Source organism: Podarcis muralis, chromosome 7 (genome assembly GCF_964188315.1).
Source record: "Podarcis muralis chromosome 7, rPodMur119.hap1.1, whole genome shotgun sequence".
NCBI lineage: Eukaryota > Metazoa > Chordata > Lepidosauria > Squamata > Lacertidae > Podarcis > Podarcis muralis.
Window position 1 is genome coordinate 41,015,445 of NC_135661.1, and position 25,369 is coordinate 41,040,813.

Here is a 25,369-nt window from a genome sequence, read left to right on the forward strand (position 1 = left end):
CAGCAGCTGTTGGTCCAGGGGGGCAAATAATAACATTTTCCCTACACATGCATACGCACGCACGCACACAGGCATGCGTATGCACACACACACAGTGCACAAGCTGCTTGAATCCCCCCTTTAAAAGGGGAATAAGACCCAAGAGGAGAACTTTGTCCTTTGCTGAGCCTCCTGCTTTGAATACAAAAGACTGAGAAGAATAGCAGGACTAGAGTTAACTATCCTGAGAGGGAGGGAGGGGGAGGCAGGTCTCCCCAGTGTCATAACCTGCCCTAAAAGCTCTTTCCAGCTAGCAGCCTTTGGCAAAACTGACACAGTTCCTAACCTGCTGATTCTGGGATGAAACACTGATTGTACTCTGCCACAATTTGGAAGGCTGGTTGGTTCCCATCACCCCAGGGGTGTAACCAAGGGGGGCAGGGGGGCAGCTAGCCCCTAAATCAGTACAAATCAATACAAATATGTGGTTCTGCTCCCCTCAAACAAAAGCCTACCCCCCCAAAAATTCCCAGTTACGCCCATGTCCCATCCCACCCTATTGTGTGGCCCATGCAATACAAACCTGAACAGAGAGAGTAGGCAAAGGCTGACCCATCACTGTCTTTGTTTCCATCATAGAAATATAGAATGCACACCACAGAGAGAGTTAACCTAAACTTACAGATAACTGTGTTCTCATTTCTGAGTTCTCCTTGCAACCCCAAGCCTTTGAGCATTAAAGCTTCTTGGAACATGAAAACTGTGGGCCAGGAGGGCTCTCAGGAATAAGAGAGAGGGTACACTCTTGAATTTCAAGGCAAGGAATCTGAAATTTAACCACCGTGCATGTTTCAAAGGAACCAATACTGCTAAGCAGAATTAAAAAACAACAACAGAAACTTGTATATGATTTAATCTGTTAATCTCCCATTTGCCCACCTGGTAACACCTGCAGATCAGCCCCAGCACTTAGATGCAAGTTGCAGACCAGATTACCTTAAAATATCCACAGTGGTTAATAAGCAGGTAAAAATGGCTGCAGTTTGTTTAACCAAATTAGGTAGGATGCATTCTCTCACAGGACTCATCACCAGGCAGAAGGTGATAGGAATTGGTTTACTGGGGAGTGAACCTACTTGCATTCGGGATTTCTGAGCCTCTCCACCATCCTGCTCTTCCTCCGCCAGCTGTGGCCTGCTCTTGACACCCAAATTCAAGATGGCAAATGTGCGATATCTCAGCATTGCAAAGGGAAGCCACATCCTGTGCTGGTCATGAGGCGCCCTTCAAACAGCTTAAGGCGGCAGCCCTGGGGAAGACTGCCAGCTTGGTGGGGGGAAGGGTGCATGCAAGTGTCACCCACCTCTCCCTTGCGTGGGCCACCCAGTCCCAAGCAAAAACAACAACCCCAAGCTTCTGCACACAGAACCAAGCTCCTGAGAGAATGGTCTGCAATTAAAAACAAGCAAGTAACTCCTCCACCCACGAAGCCACAGTCTGCCCATATATCACTGTCAGATCTCGACATCATTTCACCAAACAGCAAAGGGGAGGGGAAGAGGCTGTAAAAACTATACCGAAAGCAAGTCTCCCCAAGAGGGGAGAATTATTGTAATCGTGCAGTACCATTCTGAAGCTGGAAACAAATACTGAAGGCAGGTAGAAGAGATGGATTGCCACTCCTGGAGCGGACCACCCTCTTGCTGTTTTTGCCTCTGGTAAAGCAGGTTTCTGTACAGTTGCAAAAAAAACACACACCCTGCAAAAGCTATTTGACCACAGGAGATGGGGGGGCAAGGGGGGGGGCAAACACATACACACATCTCCCACAACACTGAGAAACAAAACTGCAATTGACTCTCTTTAAACCCTTGTATGTGTCCTGTCCAAGTCAGAACAGACCAAAAAAACTGTGAAGTCCATCCTGCCTCAAGATCTCCAGCATTTAACTCATATAAACCATTCTTTTCCAGGGTTTCAAGGCAGGAGTATTTCCCAGTCTTGTCTGGGAATCAACCTGGGACCTTCTGCCTGTAAAGCAGCTACTACTGAGCTATGATCCCTCCACCAGGGTGGCGGAAGCAGTCAATTTGACCCAAGGGGGGGGGAAACCTATGGCACTAGTCAGACCTTGGATTCAAACAAATCAGGTTATTTAAGGAGGTAGTGCCCTAAATAGATGAAAGGCCAAACTAGATGTGATGTCAATAGATCATGACTTGATCTCCCAGGATTTTCCCCAAATGTAAAACAACCTGGGTGGAAGAAATGAATCAGAATGCTAAGCAGGAGTTAGCCTGTTGCAAATTGCACCCACCCACCCACCCCATGCCAGCTGCTATTAGCTCATGGAAGAAGACATGTATGTAACATATGTGTATCGTTGGAGTCACAGCCACACCTTGCCTCTAAAGTGCATTTAACATACATTTAACACAAACGGCTTCCCCCAAAGAATTCTGGGCACTATAGTTTATCTAGCTAAAATTCCCAGCATCCTTAATGAACTACTGTTCCCACAATTATTTGGAGGAAGCCATGCATTAAAAAAGGTCTTTAATGGCATGCTATTAATGCAACCTACGGTATGTCTCCCCACCCTACAAGCAATTTTTTGTAGGGTGGGGGACTTCAAATTGTGAAAATGGCATGGTGATAAGAGGGTTTTTTTTATAAAAAAAAAACAACAACAACACATACCCTGCTTTCTTCCCTTTGGTAATGGGAAAAAATGAGATCTATTCACAACTCTCCTGACATCCCACCTAGCTTGGACCTAACTTGTTTCTTCTCAGGAGTGGGAACTTGCAACAACTGCAGTCAACATTGGCAGCTGCTCAAATCAATAAAAACAACAAACTAGCATAGAAGGGCAATTGGTTGAATTTTAAAGAGGAAATGCCCCAGTGGAATCTTTCTCTTATAAGTGATATACCTTAATTTCTTCCACCAGATTTTACAGTGAAAAAGGAATCTATCACATCCCTGCTGAAATACGAAAACAGATGCTCTTAAAAGTTGGTCTTTTAAGGTGCCCTAGAGACCAAGTAATTTTATTTTATTTTACTTAAAAAAAAAAAACAAAAAACAGTCACAGGCTTATTCCCCAGCAGTATTTTAATGGGGTGCAGTTTAGGCCACTAAACCTATGCAGGTTTACTTCCAAAAATGTTTCCTCTTCTATCTGGGTTGCGTGAGATTTGATCCTTGCATATCCTTGTTCTTCAGCTATACAAATCCCACAGAATACATGAGACCCAGCAGAATTAAGAAGGGCAGGGGTTTATCTGCATCACATGTTTTTGTGCTCCCCAAATCTAAATACTCCTTCCAATGCATGCACAGAGGCATGTTTCACAGAATCTCTGTGGGCAAGGAATGTGTTCTGCCCTTGGAATGAATGAGGAAAGGCTCTTTTCAGGACGGGAACTCCACCCGTGTCTCAGAGCTCAATGTGCCTATAAATTACCTGTGTGATCAGAGCAACATCTTCCAACCTGGACTTCCCACTGATGATGAACACATACAGCATTTGGGGAAGCAACACAGCTTGGTAGTGGAGCATCTGAATTGTATGTAGAATGTCCCAGGTTAAATCCCTGGAATTTCCAGGTAGGATTGGCGGAGACTCCTGTCTGAAACTCTGCAGAGCAGCTGCCAGGCAGAATATACAATACTAAACTAGGTGAACTCAGTATAAGGCAGCACCGCCTATGGTCGCTTAAGCCAATCACCCATCTATCCCCATCACTCCTGTTCCTGCCCCTCACAATCCTGTGTGCCGTCAACTGTCATTCTTTTATAGGTTTTTAATTTGCTAGGATTACCCTAACAACGGTGGTAATTAATACTAACCCCTCCTCTACCGTATATGCTAATAGCATGAGCCATAAAAATTAATTTGCAAACATGTCATTACACAATAGCTGAACAGCCAATAAACCTGCAATTATAGGCCAATCATTGAGCAGGAACAGAGGGAGGGGTGGCTTGCCAATTTGATTTTTTTTTTTAATTACATAAAGCTCTAGAGGAGAATTGTTTCTCTCAAGAGAAGCTGGGCTTAGTTTCAAAAAATCAGGCTCTGCCTTTGCTCTCCCTAAGCTTAACCCAAATGTAGGTGAGAGGGAGGGTGACATTCTGGAAGCCCAGAATGGTTCCCTAGCACAGAAACCATGTTAGCAGATGATGTTATGCAACACTGATAGCTGAGAACATGAAGGAAAGAAGGGAGTTCCTTGCATTTGCCCCTATCCCCAGGACCCATCAGACCTAGAGGATGTGACGTAACACTGAAGCAGGAAGCAGCACATGAGTATATGCAGAGTGATTTCCCCATTGACTGCAAGTAACCACAGTCAGCCAAGCCAGCATAGGGAGAGGGCTTTTAAGCTAGAAACGTTGGAGCTACAGTCATTCACCACAGAATCAATATTTAGTAAAGCGCTTTACAATTGTTCCTGAGTTTGCCCTCACAATAACTCTGCAAGGTTGATCACTGCTGCTCCCCTCTTTACAGAGAGCAAATTGAGGCTGCTTTGCTGAAGGATACACAGTGAACTGGCAAGGTAAAGGTAAACGGTAAAGAACCCTTGGATGGTTAAGCCCAGTCAAAGGCGACTATGGGGTGTGGCGCTCATCTCACAGCTTTCCGGGTTCATGTGGCAAGCATGATTAAACCACATAGAGGACTGCGACGAGTGCCAGAGCACACAGAAATGCCGTTTACCTTCTCGCTGCAGCAGTACCTATTTATCTACTTGCACAGGTGTGCTTTCAAACTGTGAGGTTGGCAGAAGCTGGGACAGAGCAACGGGAGCTCACCCCATTGTGCTGATTCAAACTGCCGACCTTCTGATCGGCAAGCCCATGAGGCTCAGTGGTTTAGACCACAGTGTGCACCCGTATCCCACAGCTGACAAGACACCTCCCAAGAGGCAGGTCCAACAATGCTCCACTCACTTGAAGATTGGATTGAGTCCTGTTTCTGGTGGTTATTCAAATCACCACTATCTCAGAATGCCAGTGCAGGAGGATCCTAAAGGCCTAGGCAGGAATCAAATACCACCTGTTCCCAACCTGCCAAGCTGCCTCTCAGCAGCCCTGGGCCAACCATTTCTTGCTCTGTGACTCAGTTTGCCACTTTCAGCAGGTATGACCCAATTCCCAGAGATGCAAGATGGCCCTACTAGATCCACGTTGGCACATCTGCCCAAGGGAAGATGCCAGTTCCAGGAAAGCAGAGCAGTAAGCAGTGGCTGTTGCTGGGCTTGTTTTTCAGGGATGGCTTGCCTTGCCCACGCCCTCTGCCTGGGTGCCAGCTCAGAGCTCTCTCTCTCTCTCCCCCGCCATCCTTTGTACATCGCTCACGTCTACGGTGTGCCAGCCCTCCAGGGCTTGCTAATGGGAAGGGAAAATGGTGCTGGGCAGCAGGAGGGGTACTTAAGAGCTGCCTCACAGAAAATGAGCTATTGTTCACTCCTTGTGTATTGAGTGCACAAGCTTATGGAGGGGGGGGGGAGTGTCCTTTCTGGAGAGCCCTTTGCGCTGCCTGAATGGCACAAGGGAAAAGAAGAGAGAGAAAGCGCTTCCTTGCCTTTGCCAAATGCCCTTTGGACTGACATAGAAATGAGGTGAGGCAGCTCAGCCACAAGTCAGGCTCAGATGAGCAGATATCTTGGACAGGCCAAAGGTTTTTAAATGAAACCCGTCAATATTATTCTTATTAAGGGTGAGCAAAGGTAGTAATTGCTATAACACAGTCTTTTTCAGGAGATCATGTCACAGGCTGGCCCCTTGGCAAGAGCAGCATCTGCCCATCGCTCAGGATTGCTTCTGCCAGGAGGAGCAGGGGATGTTCAGGCCAGTCCTTCAGCCTTTTTATTGTATCTTTCTTCAGCAGTAAGGACCCACTCCCGAACCCTCAGAAGACAAAGAAACATAGGAAGCAGCCTTATAGCGAGTCAAGACTCATTGGTCCATCTAGGATTTTAGACAGGGGATTGAATCTGAGCCCTTCAGCCTCAGAGCCTGGGGGGCATGCTTCAGGTGGGGAGGCTATTAAACCTGCAACATCCTCCACAACCACCTAGATTTTTTACTCCCCAAGGGAATCAAAGGAAGGCAACAAGTGCAACTTGAGGCCATCTGATGGCAAGCCAGCACACATCTGTAAGCCATACCATTGCTCCTTCTGGATACAACATGCTCAGAGAGACACTTGATTAATTGAAAAACAAGAATTATGAAATGATCTTTTAAAAAACAATAGAGCTCAGCAGGTGCAAGGAATGCTATATGTGTTTGGAACTCTTTAGTTAAGCAAAAAAGATGGTAAGGAGAAAGTGGAGAGAATGTTACCCAAGTTGTGGTTATTCAATGCAGCTGTTGAACAGTAGATTCTGGAGTGACACCCCTTAGAAACTAGAGTGTTAAGCATTATATGAATCATTGAAATAAATAAGATACAAATCTACACAACACCCAGAATTTCACACGAAATAGAACTATGTGGTGGAATTCACTATCATAAGATGTGGTGCTGGGCGCTGGCTTTGGTGGCTTGAAAAGGCAAAATCGCAGATGTCCTGCCAGTGGCTATGAACCTCATCAGTGAAAAGTAACCACCATAAACAACAATGTGAAATATCTATTTCCTTCATGCTTTGCCAATCATTCTGGCAAACAGGGTGCTGGAGGTCTGGGCCAGCAGGGCTCTTCTTATGTTCCTAAGTCCACAGTTTGAATTATAACCTCCTCCTCCACCACAGTAAAAACATTAGCCACCTCTCCAAGCCCATGTTAAGTGGGAACTTCAGAAATTGCTCTCAGGAAGGAAAAAGGGCTCACTGAAACAAAAAAAAACAAAAAAAAAAAAAAAGGAAAAGGGGCTCACTGGTGCCCTCTAGTGTGTAAGATGGTACCACATCAAAGGAACAGCAGCCCTGCCTGAGTTATCTGGACAGTGTGAAAAATCTGTCTCTTTTATTAGTAAATGCAAACTCCAAAAGATGAGTTAGTGTTTCTAGGCATCCATCAGGCAGGATTACTCAGTTCAGCATCCTTCCAATCTAAATATAAAAAACTTTCTGTCACGCCCTATGCAGTATCTACCTGAGTACTGAGTTTCTTTTAAGAGGTTGCCCTGCCCAGATGCCCAGAGGAGTTGCAAGACCTGCTACTCACAAGACAGGCAGTGAGGCATCCTTGGAAAATGATAGGAACCCTCCCCACCCCCATCTCATCTCTAGTACTATTAAAGGTGTGCCCAACTAACACTTGGGAATTGCAGCGGTCACATGAAATAAGTAACTAGATAAAGTATAGAGACTTCCTAACATCTAACACTGGCTGGTCTCAAATTCCTAAATGTCTCCCCAAATGCCCCCATTTTTCTCTTTGTGGATGTGCTCAAAGATTAAAATCCCTGTCTTCCCCACTGGGGAATATGTAGCCTTCCAGTTGTTGTTGGACTACAACTCACATCAGCCCTGAGTCATTGGGCACACTGCCTGAGGCTGGTGGGAGCAGGTTCCCCAGCCCCAAGTTCAAGGATCTTAGCTGAGAAAGGCCTCTGTCCACAATCTCAGGAAGCCAACATGAGTGGGGGAAGGCAGTTAGAGGCAGGAGAACCTGAAGCTCTCACGTTGGCAGCCCACCAAAACTAGCAACAGGCAGCCTCCTTGAATTCTGCTGCTTTTCTAAATGGCCATGTTTAAAGAGGGCCAAGGCCTGGAGGCAGGTACACTTTCCAAACACCTGCAGCGTAGGCGAGGGCTGGGCAAGCTCACCTAAGCCTTCCACAACAGCTCCACTGCCTTTGCCAAGGAGTGGGTGGCTAAGTGAGTGCCAGGCTAAGAACACTGCATCTGGGAAAGGGACGCAGTTCAGTGGTACAGCACATGCTTCGCCCACAAAAAATCCCAGGTTCAATCCCTGGTGTCTCTATGTAGAGCTGGGAAAGGCCCCTGCCTAAAATCCAGAACTACTGCCAGTCAGTGCAGACAACACTGAACGAGATTGAGCAGTGGTCAGACCTGATATAAGGCAGCTTGCTCTGTTCCCGTGTTCCATCTCCTTTCTCCACTTTGACCCACATTTGCAGAAAGGAGGAGCATCACAAATCTTGCAACAGGTCAAGTCACGTCCAGCATTAAAGCATCCCATGCCTTTCCTCAAACCCCTTCCTGTCCGTCATTGTCTAATGCCACAATAAACCATCTCCCTATCTTCTACCTGCTTTGTCCACAATCTCCCAACACTCCACCCAGAATCACATAGCCACTGTGTTGTGTCTGCTTAAGAACTTTCTGAATGACAGCTCAGTATACTTGGAAGAGTTAGCTGCCTGAAGTTAAGTCTTCCCATTCTATGCTGTAGTTCTATAGAAGAGTAGAAGAAGCACTGAACGCAGAAGCGGGTGCTCAGCTTCCAGAAAACTTGGATTTCATCCTTTTTGAAAAAAAGTTGCTACCTCCTATGGTGGTGGAGACATGCTTGGAAGCATGTTGGCAATGCCTGCTGCAACTTCAGATGCCGTAACAGTGGTTGGCTGGAGGTGTGGCTTCAGTGTTCTTGCCCCTCCCATAAATAGCAAACCAGAATTCTGCAAAATAGGCAGAATTATGCAAAGTAAGAGAAATAATGCAACTATGCACATTTTGCACAACTGTACTCATCACACAATTCGCATCAAACAAACAAGGAGTATATGCAAGCAGCCCTAGCTATACATTCCAGTCACATAGTTGAGCTGAGCATTACCACATCATCTGCTTTTCTGGGGAAATCCAGAAAATGCTGAACACAGGAGGAAAGATGGAGTGGCAGAAGGAGGAAGGTGTTGAAAGGACACAAGACCCACCTGTTTCATATGAATTACATGTTCTGCTCAGAGCAATCCACCTACGCCTGGCATATCCAGCAATGCACAGGGGCACCCTGAGGTTCAACCTCGCCTGCCTTCCCTTAGATCCCTAATCATCCCAGACTCTCTGGTTTCGCTTGCCTGGAGCAGGGCCGCAGCCTCATTTACCAAATTCAGACATACGTATCACTTCTGGAAAGCTATTAGTAGAAGCAAAAGGAACAAGTAATTCAGCGAACAGAGAAAGGGACAGATAAACACACCAGCATGTACCTTTGCCAGGCATATAGGTGCCTCTATTGAAAGGTGCAGCTTCCAGTACTGTGCACATCTATACTGCCCTGCAAATAACTCACCATTTTTCAGTGGCAGAGTTTTGCTAAACCTGTTCCCAGAGATAACTCCTACAGACCCAATACACACCATGATCAACAACTCCTTCAATAACATTCTGAAAAAGGTCACATTGTCCTCCTCAAGGTCCTAACGCTGTGTTCCAAGGTCCCCTTGTTCTGGTTCCCAAGTGCCTGTGATTTGGAGAGAGGACAGAAACAGTCCTCTCTTGCCCTGTACATCCAACTGAGCACAAGACTGTGTCAGCCAATAAGCCCAGAGGGGAAAGTGCAGCCACCTCGAGCGTTCATTAAGCAGGAGGTACTCAGCAAAGATTTCCTGCCGCCACTGACCTTTGATTAAGTGAAATGAAGACATCCATCAGGATTTCTAAAACCGACTCAAGTCACAGCCAGGCCTCTAACGCCACTCGCAGACCTCTGCTCCAGAGTGGCTGGCTTCCTTCGTCGGGTGTCATCCCGCGGGAGGGGAATGAAGAGGGTTATTTATATCAATAGGGCACGTCTTGGCCCCCTGATCCGCTCGACCTGGCTCATGAATAAAACATGGCTCTAATTACGAGATGATGAGGCCAAAGCCGCTCAGAGCAGGGAGGAGGCAGGTCAGAGAGAAAAATCCTCTTTTTAAAATCGCCCCACTTTTTAAAATCGCCCTCTCTTATCAGCTTGACTGAGGTTTTATATTGGGGTGCAGGGCATACCTCTGCAAGAGGCAGAGTACAACGTCAACTCCAGATCCCAAAGCAGGAATATCATCCAAATGCTACCTCCCTCAACTTTGTAAAAAACACACACATAGATTTCATGGAGAATCCCAAATCTGAGAATGACATTAAACTAAAAAGCCAATCCATGTGGTCAAATGCATACAGGCTTGATGAGATCTGCATCATGTGAAATCATTTTTGGTGTTCCTGCACTGTTCCCCCCACCCCAGCATGGCTTGCAAAATTGACCACAGCTTTATTTATTTATTTAGGCTACAACAAAATAATAATATCTAAGCAGTGCACAAAACAATGTAAAATAATTATAGATAAAAAACAGATTAAAAAATAAGCAAAAGCGGACAGCTTCATTGCAAAACAGCCACAAGTGGCCCAATAAATGTGAACAGTTGCGCTGTTAGCCAGGCATATGATGAAACAAGTGCATGGCCACTTCTCCCTGTGAAAGAGGTCTGATCAACCCATTTCTGCATCACCCACATTCAGGTCTTAGAATTGGCTTAACCAGCTCTGATGTTGCTGCTGCTGCTATGGGTTCCCAGTCGCTTTGTTTCCAGCAGAAAGATGAAATGCACATACATATAGATAACCTACATAATACTGCCATTTTTTAAAAGAACCCCTCAAGTTCCTTTTTTAAGAGGAGTGAGGGGAAGAAAGGTCTTGATGCTTTGTGTCGATAATATGCACAAAGACAGATACGTTCACCAGCTGCTATGATGAGGAAGGAGGGGGAAATCAAAGCCATTATCTGCCCAATTCAAGAGCTGCCTCCTTGCTTAATAGCCCGTTGAGGAGCAAGGTGTTTCAGCATGGAGGCTGCCTCCTTCCAAGCAAGGCTGCCACACACACACACCCCTAGGCCTCCACCACGAGGTACTTGTGCACGGGAGATAAACTTCTATGAGCACGGAGCAGACTGCCAATAAACTCAGCCTGCCTCTTACACAGCCCAGCAGCTGCAAGTAAATACAAGAGTATGTGGGGGGCGGGGGTGGAATTAAGCAATTAAAAATGCATTGCTTTCTCCAGCAAGCAAGGAAAGTATTGTACCCCCCCAACACACACCTGTATGCTGCGTGCCTTACCAACAAGCCTCCCCACCCCCCAAACAATTATCTCCCTCCCTCCCTCCCTCCCAACTGGTCATACTGAGTTGCAGTCTGAGTTGAAAACCTTGGAGCTAAGAAAGGTGTCCCAGCATAGGGATATTATGGAATTCTCATGCGCCCCCCCCCCCCCAATAAAAGGAGTGGTGAGCCAGCCAGTGGCCTACAGTCTGGCTCTGATTCACAAAACAATGTTTATCTGCTCCCCCAGTGGCCCAGCCATAATTGTTGTTTAGTCGTTTAGTCGTGTCCGACTCTTCGTGACCCCATGGACCAGAGCACACCAGGGACTTCTGTCTTCCACTGCCTCCTGCAGTTTGGTCAGACTCATGTTTGTAGCTTCGAGAACACTGTCCAATCATCTCATCCTCTGTCGTCCCGTTCTCCTTGTGCCCTCCATCTTTCCCAACATCAGGGTCTTTTCCAGGGAGTCTTCTCTTCTTATGAGGTGGCCAAAGTATTGGAGCCTCAGCTTCAGCTTCACGATCTGTCCATAATTAAGCAGCTGTAAAACCTTTGCTGTCTTACTGGTTTCAAATGGTGAGAAAGAAGTTCCACCTCTCAGTGTTGCACATTTCATTAGGTTTCATATATGGATGTCTCATCCATGCCAAAGCACATGTGTTCCAAAACTGGGAACTCTCTGCTGTAAAATTGCAGATTTTTTTTATCAGAGAGCTTAAGTGACTATCTCACGGGACAGGATTGTGCAGGAAAGCATTCTTCTGCTCCAGAAGTGGTAGTTTATTTCTTTAGCTCCACTTTAATTATCACTAAACAAAACCCCACTATATTGATAGAGTGAATTTTGCTTTTAGGGAGTACCTGGACCCAGACTGCAGCTTGGGTCCAGTAGGCCTAATTGCCCAGATCAGATTGGACTATTTCTGATATCTTGCTGGTGAGGCATGGACTTGGCTTGCAAGTGTTGGATCACTGGAGTTATTTGCACCCTCCTTCCACCCACAGTATCTCTTATTCAATGAACCTGCTCTGTAGATAGAAAGAACACAGGAAGCTGCCATATACCAAGTGAGACTATTTGTCTATCAAGCTCAGTGTTGTTAACTCTGGCTGGCAGTCTCTGTTACCCAAAGCTGCCAGGGGTTGAACCTCCCACCTTGCATGTGGCAAGACATGTGGTTGAGCACTGCGCTACAGGCCCTCCCCCCTGTACTTACAATTTGGATTTGTATGGGCTGGTGGGATGGATTGGTGGCCTACTCCTGTGTCTGAGCAGGCAGCTGGGAATAGATTCCCCACCTCCCACCCCCACCCCAAAAAATCCTTCCAGCAACAAAGGAAGTATGACTTTTCTTTGGTGCATAGAAGAAGCTCGCTGTGAGTTCCTTGGATAAGGAAGAGGGGAGTCAGTTAAACAGGACTGGCCAAAGCAGATAAGGGATGATGAATGGAAGTGGAAAGCCCTGGGTGGCCAAGACAGATAATCGGGTGAGGATGCTGTCGCCTGCGTGATTTTATACTCAGGTGCTTGGAGTAAAAGTCTGAACCATTCTTGAAGCCTAGGAAGCCAGCAAAGGCAGGAGAAGGAGCGTGTAAGTAGTCCCAAATCCTTCAAAGATTCAAAGGAATCATCAGGCTCCCAGGCTTCCTGATCAGAAGGAGCCTGACTGAAACTCCACAGGGGTGTATGGAAAACTTTCCACTCATCAAAAACCAGGGAGCGGAACAGGAGCAGGAAAGACTGGAAAGTTATTTCCAGTTCTTAGATGTCAGGACTCTGCAGGCATTTTGGGAGGGGAGGGGGAGAAGGAGAATGCAAACCAGCTCCAGCATTTTCCAGACCAAGGTTTTCTCTTTCTCTGCAACTGCGTAAAAGAGAGAGAGAGGGGCTGCATACACCATACACCTAAGAATTCTGGGAACTGTATTTGTTAAGGTGAGGGGTAAACTGCAGAGCCCAGGTTTCAGGGTGTGTGTGTGCGTGCGTGCTTTAAAATGCTTTGAATATATGGTATGTATGCAGGTGCTGGAAAGAGCATTCCAAAACCATCCCTGCATGTAGTGAGCTGTGTGGGACAGAAGTGGGTGACCCACAAAAAGAAGCAGATGATTGTCAGCTCTAATAGCCCTTGTCTAGCTGCAGCACCTACGACTGAAAGATGAGAAAACTGCCTGCCCCACTGCCTTTTGGACTGATGGTAGGCACCGCTGCCATCCACTGCTTCTCCATCTATCATAGACCAGGATGGTTGCAGCAGAGGACAAGGATGATGCTGGGGGAGGGGAGATGAAGGGGAAGACAGACTGAGCTAAATAGCACAACCATGCATGTCATTTACCTGATAGGTACGTCACCATCATCTAATTCTGCCAACAGAAATGCCAGTCACTGTGCTCTTCATTTTAGGAGAGCGTAGCTACACTAGTCTGTCACTACAAAAACAACAAGAAGCACTGTAGTGTCTTGAAGGCTAACCAGTTTATGATAGTGCAAGTTTCTGTGGATTAGAGAGACTTTATCAAATGCATGGAGCATTGTCCTGTATTACAAGTACATATATACCCATGGCTGGGATAGGGTTTGCAAAACAGTGAGGTCAGAGGCGAACAACATGAAGAAGCTACACATGGTGACAATTATGCTATTAATAGTGGCCACACACACACACACACACACACATCGTCATTGTTGATACCACAGACACCCTGGCATCGTTAAGTCAATTAACATGTGCATTTTGACTTATTAAACTAAAATGGAAAAAACAACCTCTGTCCTGATTCAACCCACAAGAGCTTTTAATGCTTTCTACACTAAAATACACAGTCCAAAATGTGTGTACCAAGATACTCAAACAAGGGCTGGAGGGGGCTGAAGAACTACAAAAGATATGCTCTGCTTTGGCTTACTGGGAGTCCTATACACCCATACTCTAGATTTCAGAAAACACTGTCCTACATACCTTTAAGACTTTCTTTACAATCTTATGGACTAGAAACTTGTTTTGGGGTTTGTTTGGGGTTTTTTAAATGAAAAGCTGAGATTATCAGGGATCTGAATTGTGCACTGCATAATGCTTGGCCTGGTTTGAACAAGCATCTGGTTTGAACAAGCATGGGGAATAATTATAGGTGAGTGGACCTGTGCCAGTGAGGGGGAAAGGGGTGCATGTAAATGAATGTGGAATGGTAAGCACAGAGAAGATATGTGTTTGTACACAAAGGAGGGGAAGCATGAAGCTAATGGCTCACTGGAGCTGGCTCAGCACAGACAGAACAGGTTTCATTTGCACAATAAAAACAGCCTTTGCCTGCTTTCCAAGCGACTATTCAATTTTTTAATTTTTAAAAAATACTGATGAGCTTCTCCCTTCCCACCCCTTCACCTTGATGGCACCGCTGCAAGCCTGTAACCATTTCTGCCCTATTAGAAGAGGTATTAATGAGGTCTCTGATCAGCTGGCTGCCTGGTCGGGTGAACTGTGGAAGGTTCAAGTAGCAATTTTCCATTTGCACTTCAAATGTTAATGAATGTTCCTGTGTCGGTTAGAGATTCCCAGTGATAATCGGTGCTGCTCAGGTCACTGCAAAGGCTGGCTGCTCACAAGAAGGGTGGTGGTTCTGTTTTGGTTTTTTTTTAAGCCATTTGATTTCTTTAGGGAATACTCCTGACCAAACAAAAAAACCAGTAATTGCCCCTGACAAGTCCTGCATACGCCAACTGGCTACAGGGAGAAGGAATCACAAATCAAAGGCTGTTTCATGCAGGTGTCCCTGAAGCACCATATATTTCTGGCTGCAGAGTGAAGTTGATTCCGGACAAGCAAGTATCACTGGGCAGAGATACAATAGTGTGTGTACACACACATACATTCCCACACAGCCTGCAAGTCTTTCTGACATCTCCCCTCCCCTGTCTTTTCTGAATAATTCATCGCTGTTAATCCCTAGGCCCAAGCCGAGCTGCTTGGAGGTAAACGCTCTCAGGGGTGCTGATGATGTAATTGTTAGGTTTGTGTGTGTGTGTGTGTGTGTGTGTGTGTGTGTGTGTTTTAAAAAACACCACCTACTTCAACGCAGCTTGGAGCCCCGTGGGTAGGCGCACTTTCATAGCAGACTTCATGGAGTGGGGATGTTAGGCACCCCATGGGACAGCGAAGCAACTTGGGGTGTGAATGCAACCCAGCTGTCTCTATGAACAAGATGATTCCCCACTTACAATAATGGGAAGGAGGTGTGTGTAGCGTATACACACGCTCACATACAGGGGTGAAAACATAGTCTTGCTATGAAGAAAAAGCATCCACTGAGGAGTTTTCAATTGCTCTGGAACCTGGGTAGTAACAAGAACACCGTAGCCTTGTTTAAAAAGATGCACAGAGTGCCCTTCCCTTGCCGCAGACTGCTTCATTGTGGTGGCTTTGTGGGTGGGGAAAGGCTTCACAGGAACACAGGAAGCTGCCTTATGCCAAGTCAGGCAATTTGCTCACCTGCAGCCTCATATCATGTTGGCAGGCAACAGCTCTAGAGGAATCAGGCAAAGAGTTCTTTTTTGCCCCCTGCTTTCTGCTCCTTTTAACTGGAAATGCTGGGGTCTGACGCTCTACCCAGGTCAGACGGGATTGAGCCCCATCACATTCTATTTCAGAAATTAAGCAGTGCCTCCCTGAACCCCACATTGAACCTGGGATGTTCTCCATGCAAAGCACATGTTCTAACACTTAGCTTTGGCCCTCCCCTTGGAGGAGGATGTTTCATGCCAAAGAGAGGCAATCTGTGGCTCTCCAAGTGTTGTTGAACTACACTTCCCACCAGCCTCAATCAGCACAGTCAATGGTAAGGGGAAATGGAAGTTGTAGTCCAGCAATAATAATAATAATAATAATAATAATAATAATAATAATAATAATAATAATAATAATAATAATAATACTATACTGTAACTAATACATGGAGGACCAAAGGCATCTCTGCATTATAGCAGCAGTACAGTTGTCAAATAATAGTGCTGCATGGAGCCCCCACTCTTAGGACCCAATGAAATCCTGCTTTGGTACAATACAGAAAAGTAGTGTCACTCAAATTCCATTCTAAGCCACCTGTAGCGCAGTGGTGGGACATCTACACTGCACGCAGGAAGCCCTAAGTTCAACCTTCAGCATCATTAGGGTACTTTTTATCTCAGGTAGCAAAGATGGGAAATACTTTATTTGCTTGAGACCCTGGTAAAAGGAAACAATGCAGAAATAGACAGAGAAGCAGAGCCCCAAACCACAGCCATCTTCCAAGCAGGCCCAACACTTCAGAAAGTCTCACTGCACCATTCAGACCCCAAATCCCTGCCTTCATCTATCCACCACCCACCTTGCCACCATCCCAGTGCTGCCTGGAGAAGGTGGCTGAGTATGGCAAGGCCAGTCCAATGGAATAATATAGCAGAAGGCAGCTTCACATTATGCAGCGGTTGCCACTCTCTATAATGTAAACCCTCTGTGTCATTTCACCAATACTTCATGACATGGGCTGGGCTCAATTTCTTGTGAACACATGGAGCCTTTGGAGCAGACCTGAACAGAGGCACCCTCTTGCCTTCCACACTGACACTTGTTGAGCTTCCTATACTGATCCCCAGATCCAGTTTTAGGCCTATCTGTGCAAGGTGCCCTTCTCTCATAGGGGAGGGGCTGTAGCTCCATGGCAGAACACCTGCTTTGCTTGCAGAAGGTTCCAGGTTCAATCCCCAGCATCTCCAGATAAGGCATGGAGAGACCCCCTGGTGAGCTGCTGCCAACAACATAGACAATTCTGAGCTAGATAGATCAAGGGTCTGACTCCATATAAGGCTGCTTCCTAATCAGGTGTGGGGGCATTACAGTTATCACTGAAGACAACTGGCTTGTTGACACATTACACTGAACACCAAGTACAAGCTGTCTCTATACATGTGCACATGTTGGTGTGAAAGAATGTATGTATACTTGTTGATGTGCACAGCTCAACTATTGTGTACACAGATTGACAGAATCTACACTCGTGTATTACATAGGAATAACTGTACCAGCGGACAGCTCATCTATTTGTGTACATGGGTACACAGATTATATGGTTGTTGAATGTAATGTGTGAACATCCCTTACAAAGAAGACATATGAGCAAGGAAAAGCTGGCTGGAGGGGGAGTGCAGAGTTGACTCTCCCTGGACAGTCTGTGATCTTCTTCCAACATGTTTAAAAAAAAAGACGATCGTGCCATGCATGCCCACTAATTAATTCTTAACCTCTGTCAGCAGTTAACTTCCAAGAGGTGACCATTTGTTCTCAGGAAAGACAGTGGCGTATAAAGAGCAAACCAGACTGGGCCAATTCTGTTTCAGGGATGAATTAGGAGCTTGCCAGTTGCAAGACAAGTTCATCTATTTAATTAAGTAGCGGAGATATGGCTGTTAAATTAAGTTAATGGCTCAGCGTGCCAAAACAAGGAGATAAAAGAAAAGCAGTCATCAGAGTGTCGTGTGTGTGTGTGTGGACACACATACAAAAAATAAAAATCACACATGTCCCCAAATCTCTGGTACTCCTGCCAATTGCAAGCTCGTCCTCCTCCCTTTCCCAATCTCCCCCAAACTGTGCTTTATTAGAAATTCAGATGGAGAGAAATACCACACTTGTATCCTGCACACTGCATTGTTCATGCATGCAAAATACTATTACGTTTTTCATTGTTAGTATTTCCTGTCTTCTCCCTTCAAAGAACCTAAAGCAGCATAGATGGATTTTCCTCCCCCAGTTTATCCTTTCAGTAACCCTACGAGGTAGGCTAAGACTGTAATAACCTTGCTGGATGAGACCATTTGCCCACCTAACTCTGCAAAATGGCAAACCAGATGCCACTGGGAAGTCCACAAGCAGGACATGAATGCAACAGCACTCTCTACACTTGTGATCCCAAGCAACTGGTATGCTGAAGGTAGTACACAACCAGCTGCTGATAACCTCGTTTTCCGTGAACTTGTTTAATCCAAGTGGGTGGCCATCAATCACTACATCCTATGGCAGTGAGTTCCATAAGTTAACTATGTGCTGTGTAAATAAGACCTTCCTTTTGCCTGTCCTGAGTCTTTCAACTATCATTTTCACTGGACAATCCCTTCACATTCTAATCTAATATGAGATAATGACAGAGCCAAGGCAGCCCAATTAGCCTCATGACTGTACTGGGGTCTGGACCTGGGCCTCCCCAGTCTTTGTCCAACACTAACCACTACACCTCACTGCCCAAAACAAAACTGTGCTGAAATGACAAAAGCCATGTTTTAAGGGCAGGATTAGAGAACAAGGAAAGATAATGGTTTAGCGTCCGACCTCTGGAATGGTAGCTTAGGGTGCCTTCCTATGAAGACAGAGAGACTTCTTGATAACATCTGGTGTCACCGCCCTTGCCACAAAATTGGAGGCTTTCTTATCTGGAGACTGAGTTCCAGAACTCTTCTGTTCTTTTTATGATCTAAAATAAACTCATTTGGTGAGTGCACTCCCAAAGTCTCTTCCGGCAATATGCACTTGCACACCTCTCCCTCAGTTCTATGCTTGCTCCAGCCTGCCTCTGATATCTATCTAGGATGCAGAATATTACTTTCAGCATTCCCAGGATTCACAACCTCGACTCCCCTGAAGCCATGGAAACATAGCTCTGGAGAAGCTCTCTTAGATTTGACTAGCAAATTGCCAACTGCTTTCTTCCTGGCCTCTGCCCACCCTGCCACGCGCACACACACACACAATGGAACTCTGGTGATGTAAACACCAATCCCCCAGGAAAATTTAGCTTTCCCTTCCCCTCCTTTGAGCCACAAAAGATAAAAGCTCGTGGGCTCAGGTTGGGACTGAGCCATTGGTGATGCAACTCTGCTGGCCTTGTTACAGCAATCGTTGTGGCTTAACTGGCAGACACCAGTTGCAGGAGCAAGACTTTGTTGCAAGACAACAGCACTAAATACGCAGATAAAATCAGCTGTTGTTCCAATTTATCTTTGGTGTTCTACTTTTTCTAACCATGAAAGCTTAACGTTGCATTATTCAAGAACATGGGAGAACCAGGAAAGCCAAGAGTAGAATTTCCCAGGAGAGGGCTCTTTACCCTCGCTCCAAAAAAACTACCAATACGGCAAAGGATTGAGTAAAATAAACTAGGGGGGTAAGGTTCAAGCAACAGAGAAATCCAGTAAAACAACTGTTTACAACTCAGAATAGAATTAAGCATGCTGAAGACTGACCTAAGTGCACTTGTTGAAGCCTATTTCAAATGCAATAGGATGAATTTTAATTCAAAAAGCTTCAAAATCAGGGTGTTATTTTGGTTTCTGATATGTTACTGTAAGAGGGAAGGGCAAAATCTACTAAAAATGACCCACTGTTCTGATGCTAAGTGCCAAGTTGCATGCTATGTTATACTTCAGAATCTCAAAACAAAGCACCTTTATTGAAGCGCCAAGTTGTATGCTATGTTTTACTTCAGAATCTCAAAACAAAGCACCGTTATTGAAGCTCTTAAATTCACACATTTATTCAAACCAAATCAAAAGTTGACACATTAAAAGACAGATGATTAACCAAATAAACTAAGATAAGCAATATGCTTCTTCTTCCCTCCTTTCCCCAATTTTGCATAGTGCAGGTTTCAGAAGTTGCAACTTGCACAATGCAGGTTGCAGAAGACTAGTTTGTTATTGTTGTTTGCAGAACCACAACCTTATAGGTTGCAGCAGAGGGAAAGATAAACCAAGCTAGCAAGGTAAGAATTAAAGATAGATGGAGAACTGGGGTTTCTAAACAGGAATACAATAGAAAACCTAAACATTTGCTGAGACATCTGCTCTGAAACGCCATCTTTTTTAAAAAAAAGCTTCCAAGACATGCTGCAATTCAACTCGCGCACTCCAAAACACAAGCTTCCCCCCAGGGTTGTCCCTGTACAAAAGTCCTCTTGGTGCAGATAGCTCTGCGTACGGTAGACATCACACTGGTAGAGGCAGCAGGAGCGACATCTTCCCCTGACGCACGCATGGCAGGCCATCTACCCTGGGGGCTTTGCATCAGTGCAGTTACATCAATACACTGGAGTCAACAAAAAGTGACAGCGGGTTGTAACTCAACAGCCGCACCTGGCTGCCTGTTCCTGCTCTGCTGTCAGCGACAAAAGAGAAACAAGAGGCACCACCTGAATCAATGGCCGAGCTACCTTTGCCGAAACAAAAGGGCAAGGCTGAGCCAGCCTCCGGCATCCAGCTGGCATTTTGCAACCCCCACTTCCCAACGAGGCACAGCTCCTAGGTAACAAAGGCTCCTGCCATCTAGGGCTCAGCACCATAATTGCTGTCATGAAAAATAAAAATAAAAATGGTCACAGAGGTGCTGCCTCCTTGTCGGGAGCTGTTTATCTACCGTATCTCTTTGCACCATCAGGCATGCCTGCTGGTTAATCCAGCTGTTCTTTTGTGAATAGGTGAACTATCTGAGGTGGCAAAGTGGGAGGGATAAAAAGGGATCTCTCTGGTCCACTTTAAGGGGAAAAAGAAAAATACCAGGGTATTGAAGCAGCAGAGAGGTAGCTGAATTGGAATTCTCCAATTACTCTTTATTGTCTTGAGACTGAACGCTTTGGGTAGCTCTCATAGCACCAGGTGAATGCTTTCTGGCCTGCAGCCAGGCGGTGTACACACACAGTGCAATTGCAGCAAGTGGCAGCCCTTAGTCCCCATTGGCTCTACATCAAAACCTTTCTTTCTGCCCAGACAGCTGGGATTACAGACAGGTTCCGTAGACAACCCCAGAGGAAATAATTTGTTTTGTTAAGCGGCTTGAATGCACTATGCAAACTGTAGACACACACCAGCCTGCTTCATGGGCCAAGCTAAGCCAAACCATGGTTTATTGGGTGTGCGGGTTCCTGGAGAGGAGGATGGCAGTCACTGTGCTCCCATCCAGTTCTGCCGGTGCACTGAATTAAACCATGGTTTGGCTTCATGTGTTGTTCAAACCCAGGTTTGTGGTTTAACTCTCCCAGAGAAACTGTGAACTGTAAACAGTAGGACAAAGTGTGATCACAGCTCATGGTTAGTGTTGAGAGAGTGGGACCATGAGCCCAGGTTCAACTGAAATGCTAAGGCACACCATGGCTTGACTGAGCACAGCAGCAAAACATCTGGGGAGGAGCGAAGTCCCCACTCATATTAAACCATGGTTTGACTTAGCATGATATACCAACCAGGTCACAGAAAGTTTTCACAGTTGCACACAGGAAACCAGGCAACAAGGGAAAAATACACTAGCTTTCTAACATGCTGAAAGATTTTATCTATTTGAAATAACTAGTGTTTGTGCCACAACAATTTGTTTGTTTGTTATTTGCAAGTATGAATCACACACCCAACCTGCAGAATGCAGCAGCCCCCCCCCCCCCCAAGAAGGTGACAGCTGATTCCAATATCAAAAACAATTCACTGCCCCTTCCTAAAGCTGCCTGCATTGCTAGGTCTCCGGTTTGTAAATGGAGCTGGTCTACCCCGCTATATGTTTCAGACCCATGTCTAGGGGAAGCAGTCAGAGAGACGTCGTCAATCCACAAAGCCATTCTTATGTGCAGGTGTTATCCAGGAGATACCTTTGCCTCCTAGACCAAATCAAGATTGATGCACAGTAGCTGTGCTCCATCCTCTCTATGGTATCATGGCACTCAGGGCTTCTATTGCTGCTAGATGCCAGAGGAACCATGCCAGCTCATGCCCGAAGCCGATCTAGTCCCTTGTTTATGTTAGGAATTATGAGTAATTCCTTCCTGTGCCGGCTGCCAGAAGCACTTTGAGGTTATATAAAACAAACAAGGAGGAAATTTTAATAACCTCCTTTCTCTGGGTTGCCTTTTGCTTTGCTCCCCCCTTCCCGGGTGACAAAACCAAGTTTCACAACCTAGTCGGCTGCACACTCAAACAAAGGGCACCTTTGTACAGCCAGCTATCTCTCCCAATACGGGTCACATGCAGAAGCTCTGACCTGCTCTGCTCCATTCAGTAACCCTCTGCCAGTTTCCTCAGAATCAGCTCTCCCTGCCACCCCACCATACACAAAAACTGTGCTGGTGCCAATATGCGTACAAGCTCACGGCACCCTATAAAAGAATGCTGGAGCCCTATAATCAAAGACAGCCTCCTTGGGAGGGCAGTGGGTGTGGGCTCAGAGTGCCTAAGCTTTGTTCAGTGCCAAGCCTGTGACTAAGAGAGGACATCAAAGGAAAGCAACTAAGGAAAGCATCAACAAAGAAAGCAACCAGAAGAACACCAAGGTGGCACTGGCAGTGAGCTGGCTAATACAGTAGCCTGAAGCATCTTGGCACCTATCTCCAAGGAGGAGAAACCTGATACCTTCAGACCCCTTTCTGCACAGTTTGGTTTAGATTTGGAACAATGGAAGCTGCCTTACTAAATGTCCATCTCACACAGTACTGACTAGCAATGGGGGAGGGAAGGAGAGGGAGAAAAATTCAGCGTGGTTCACATTTTAATGCAAACCTACCTAGTTCACACCTCTTGAAACACTACATGAACCAAAACCTCTCTGAATTTTGCAATGCAGTTCTCCAGACAAAAGAATACAGAGGGAACAATGCATAAAAATGCATATATATGTGAAAACAATATTCAAACATGCATTACAGTAGGGATTGTGTTGCTTGCAAGAATGTGTCTATTAGAGGGAATACACACTAAAGTGCTGATGAATTTTCATGAAAACTTTAAATAAAAATCACAAACTGATATAGAACTGTGGTAAACTGACCTTAAGATTGTAAAAATGAGAAACTGGGAGAAACTGAAGCAGGCAGCTTCATCTATTCCCATATCAATGAGTGTCCAGGATCTTTAGCACTGGCCAGAGCCTGAGCAAAAGCTCTTCTGCAAGAAAAGTGTGTGCTCTGCTATGGGGCCATGGCTCCTTCCATGTGCCTCAGAGCCTTTCTGGGGTCACATGTTGCTACTAGCGGAAACTCATCTGTTTTGCATTTCATAAAAAGGTGATAAAGGGGAGAACAAGCAGTTTGCAACAAATGTCTCTCCTCAGAAAAGTGCCAGGTTCCAAACCACACCCTCCACCCTGAAAGCCTAGCCTCTCTTCAATCTCAGCTGTGTGGGTGTGGACAATAACGAAACATGGCATCCCAAACTGGTTAGATCCACACATTCCACGGAGGTGGGTTCAAATCCTCTGCAATGTCACAGGCAATACTGAACTCAGATCACACTTAAATGATGCACAGCATGATCAATGATCCCTAAAGATATTGCTGGCTGGGCAATATCAGGGGCATAGTCTCAAATGCTGGTTCTTCAGAAAGGCTAGGCTTTAGAAGTATTCCCTTTTTCAAGATGGTGTGGGGGACCAGAAGGCTCAGTTTGGAGAGACAGCACTGTGCAGTGGTCAGAGCCTTAGACTAGGATTGGAAAGACTCAGGTTCAAATCCCTATGAATCCGAAATTCACCAGGTAACTCACTAGGCCAGTCAGCACTTCTTTACCCAACCTACCTCACAAGGCTGTTGTGAGTATAAAGTGTGTGTGTGTGTGTGTGTGTGTGTGTGTGTGCGCGTGCGCGCCTTAATTTCCTCACAGGGAAGGCAAAATATAAATTAGTAAACAAACCTGAATTAGCACCACGGACCCCCAATACACACTTTTGATTCTTCCAATGTGATCTTCCAAATCCTGGTGACTTCCAACAAGAACTCCAAATTAACTTGGAGCAATAGATAAACCTTTCCAAATTAGATTGAATCCCACCCTCAACTTGATTGAATCCCTGCCAGCCCCACACCTTCCAATGGACTGCCTCATAATTGGGAGACTCGGGCTCCATCAATACCATACATTTAACACACTATTATACCACTTTAAACAGTCATGGCTTCCTACACCTCAAAAAAATATTGGGAATTGTAGTTTGTAAAGGATGGTGAGAGTTGATCAGAGATCCCTATTCTCCCCACAGAGCTATAATTTGCAGAGTCCCCTGTAAGGAGGGACTGATTGTGAATCATAGCTCCATGAGGCAAATCGGCGTCTCATAATAACTCTCAGCACCTTCGACAAACTACAGTTCCCAGGATTCTGTGGGGAAAGCCATGACCGTTCAAAGTAGTATCATAGTGATATCACAGTGCTTTAAAGGTATGGTGCAGATATGGCCCTAATTAAGCTCATCCCTATTTTTCTCTCTCCGCCACCCCAGAGTAGACTCAGACCCCAGATTTTGCAATCCATGGAGCTGTGACTGTTAAAGTGGTATAATAGTGCTTTAAATGTATTGTGCAGAGATGGCCTCTGTTTCTGCTTGCACAACCCACAGAACTTGCTTAATCTGATGTCAGGCTTCATAAATGTACCACTATCCCTCCCTGCTGTCACCAAGCAGCTATCAACCTCCACCTTTTTCCCAGGCTGTGCTAGCTTTGGCCTGGCTTCTGACAGCTTATAAGAACTGCCTTAAGAGATGGAACAAATAGTCCATTGAAGCCAATATCCTGTTTATCACCTCCTGTTGCCTCTGCCCCCTTTGGCTTTCCTGGATTCAGCTTCCCTTCCCGTGGAGGCTGCTACTATTTCAAGAAGCACGCAGGCCTCTAGTGGAAATTCAATCTTCCTAGGCTAACCCTTACCTTCCCCAAACCCATCTCTCTCTCTGCTCCCCCCACCAACACCAGCTCAGATGAATTTGGGAACATCACCCCCCCCCAAAAAAAATCAAGATAAAAAAAACTGTAAAATGGCATGAGCTGGTGCAAGGTGGGAAATGTGATAAGAGCTTTCTGTGAGGGACAGATAAATAGCCCTGGCAGCAAGTAGATGAATTCGGCTAGAAGCTAATAGTGTCTGTCAGCCAGCTCTAGGCCCACAGCCTCACTCCTGCTTCTCTGATCATGGGGGACGTCAACAGGAAGCGACAGGGCAACTGAGCCGAAAGTGACAGGGCAGGCACAAAGAGCGTGTCCTCTGTAAGTGATGATAAATCGAGGGGGGAGGAGCTGGCAGTAGAGAGAGGAGCTAAATCAATTGTTTAGCCTACCTACCACATGCTGACAGGGCAAATGTGAAGGCTTTTATAGCTGCCTGGGTTTTCATTTGCAGTTATTCATAGTAGGGCTGGCATGCTTTATCTCACTTACATTATGTGCAACCACAATGCAGACACTTGTACCGCAATGTGCTCATGCTCCCAGGGAGGTGTGTGTGCGCGCGCGCATGCGCACATGCACACACACATGTGCATTAATGTCAGTCTCCCAAGGCCTGAATAAAATGCCATGGTCTATATGGGAGAGAGA

The 25,369-nt window shown here is 45.8% G+C and overlaps 1 protein-coding gene across 6 annotated transcripts in view; it reads right to left on the bottom strand.

Annotated features, from left to right (window-relative positions):
* The window catches only part of GSE1 (Gse1 coiled-coil protein), a 374,856-nt gene that overhangs the window by 126,018 nt on the left and 223,469 nt on the right, over positions 1-25,369 (bottom strand). The gene's annotated exons all lie outside the window — the stretch shown is intronic.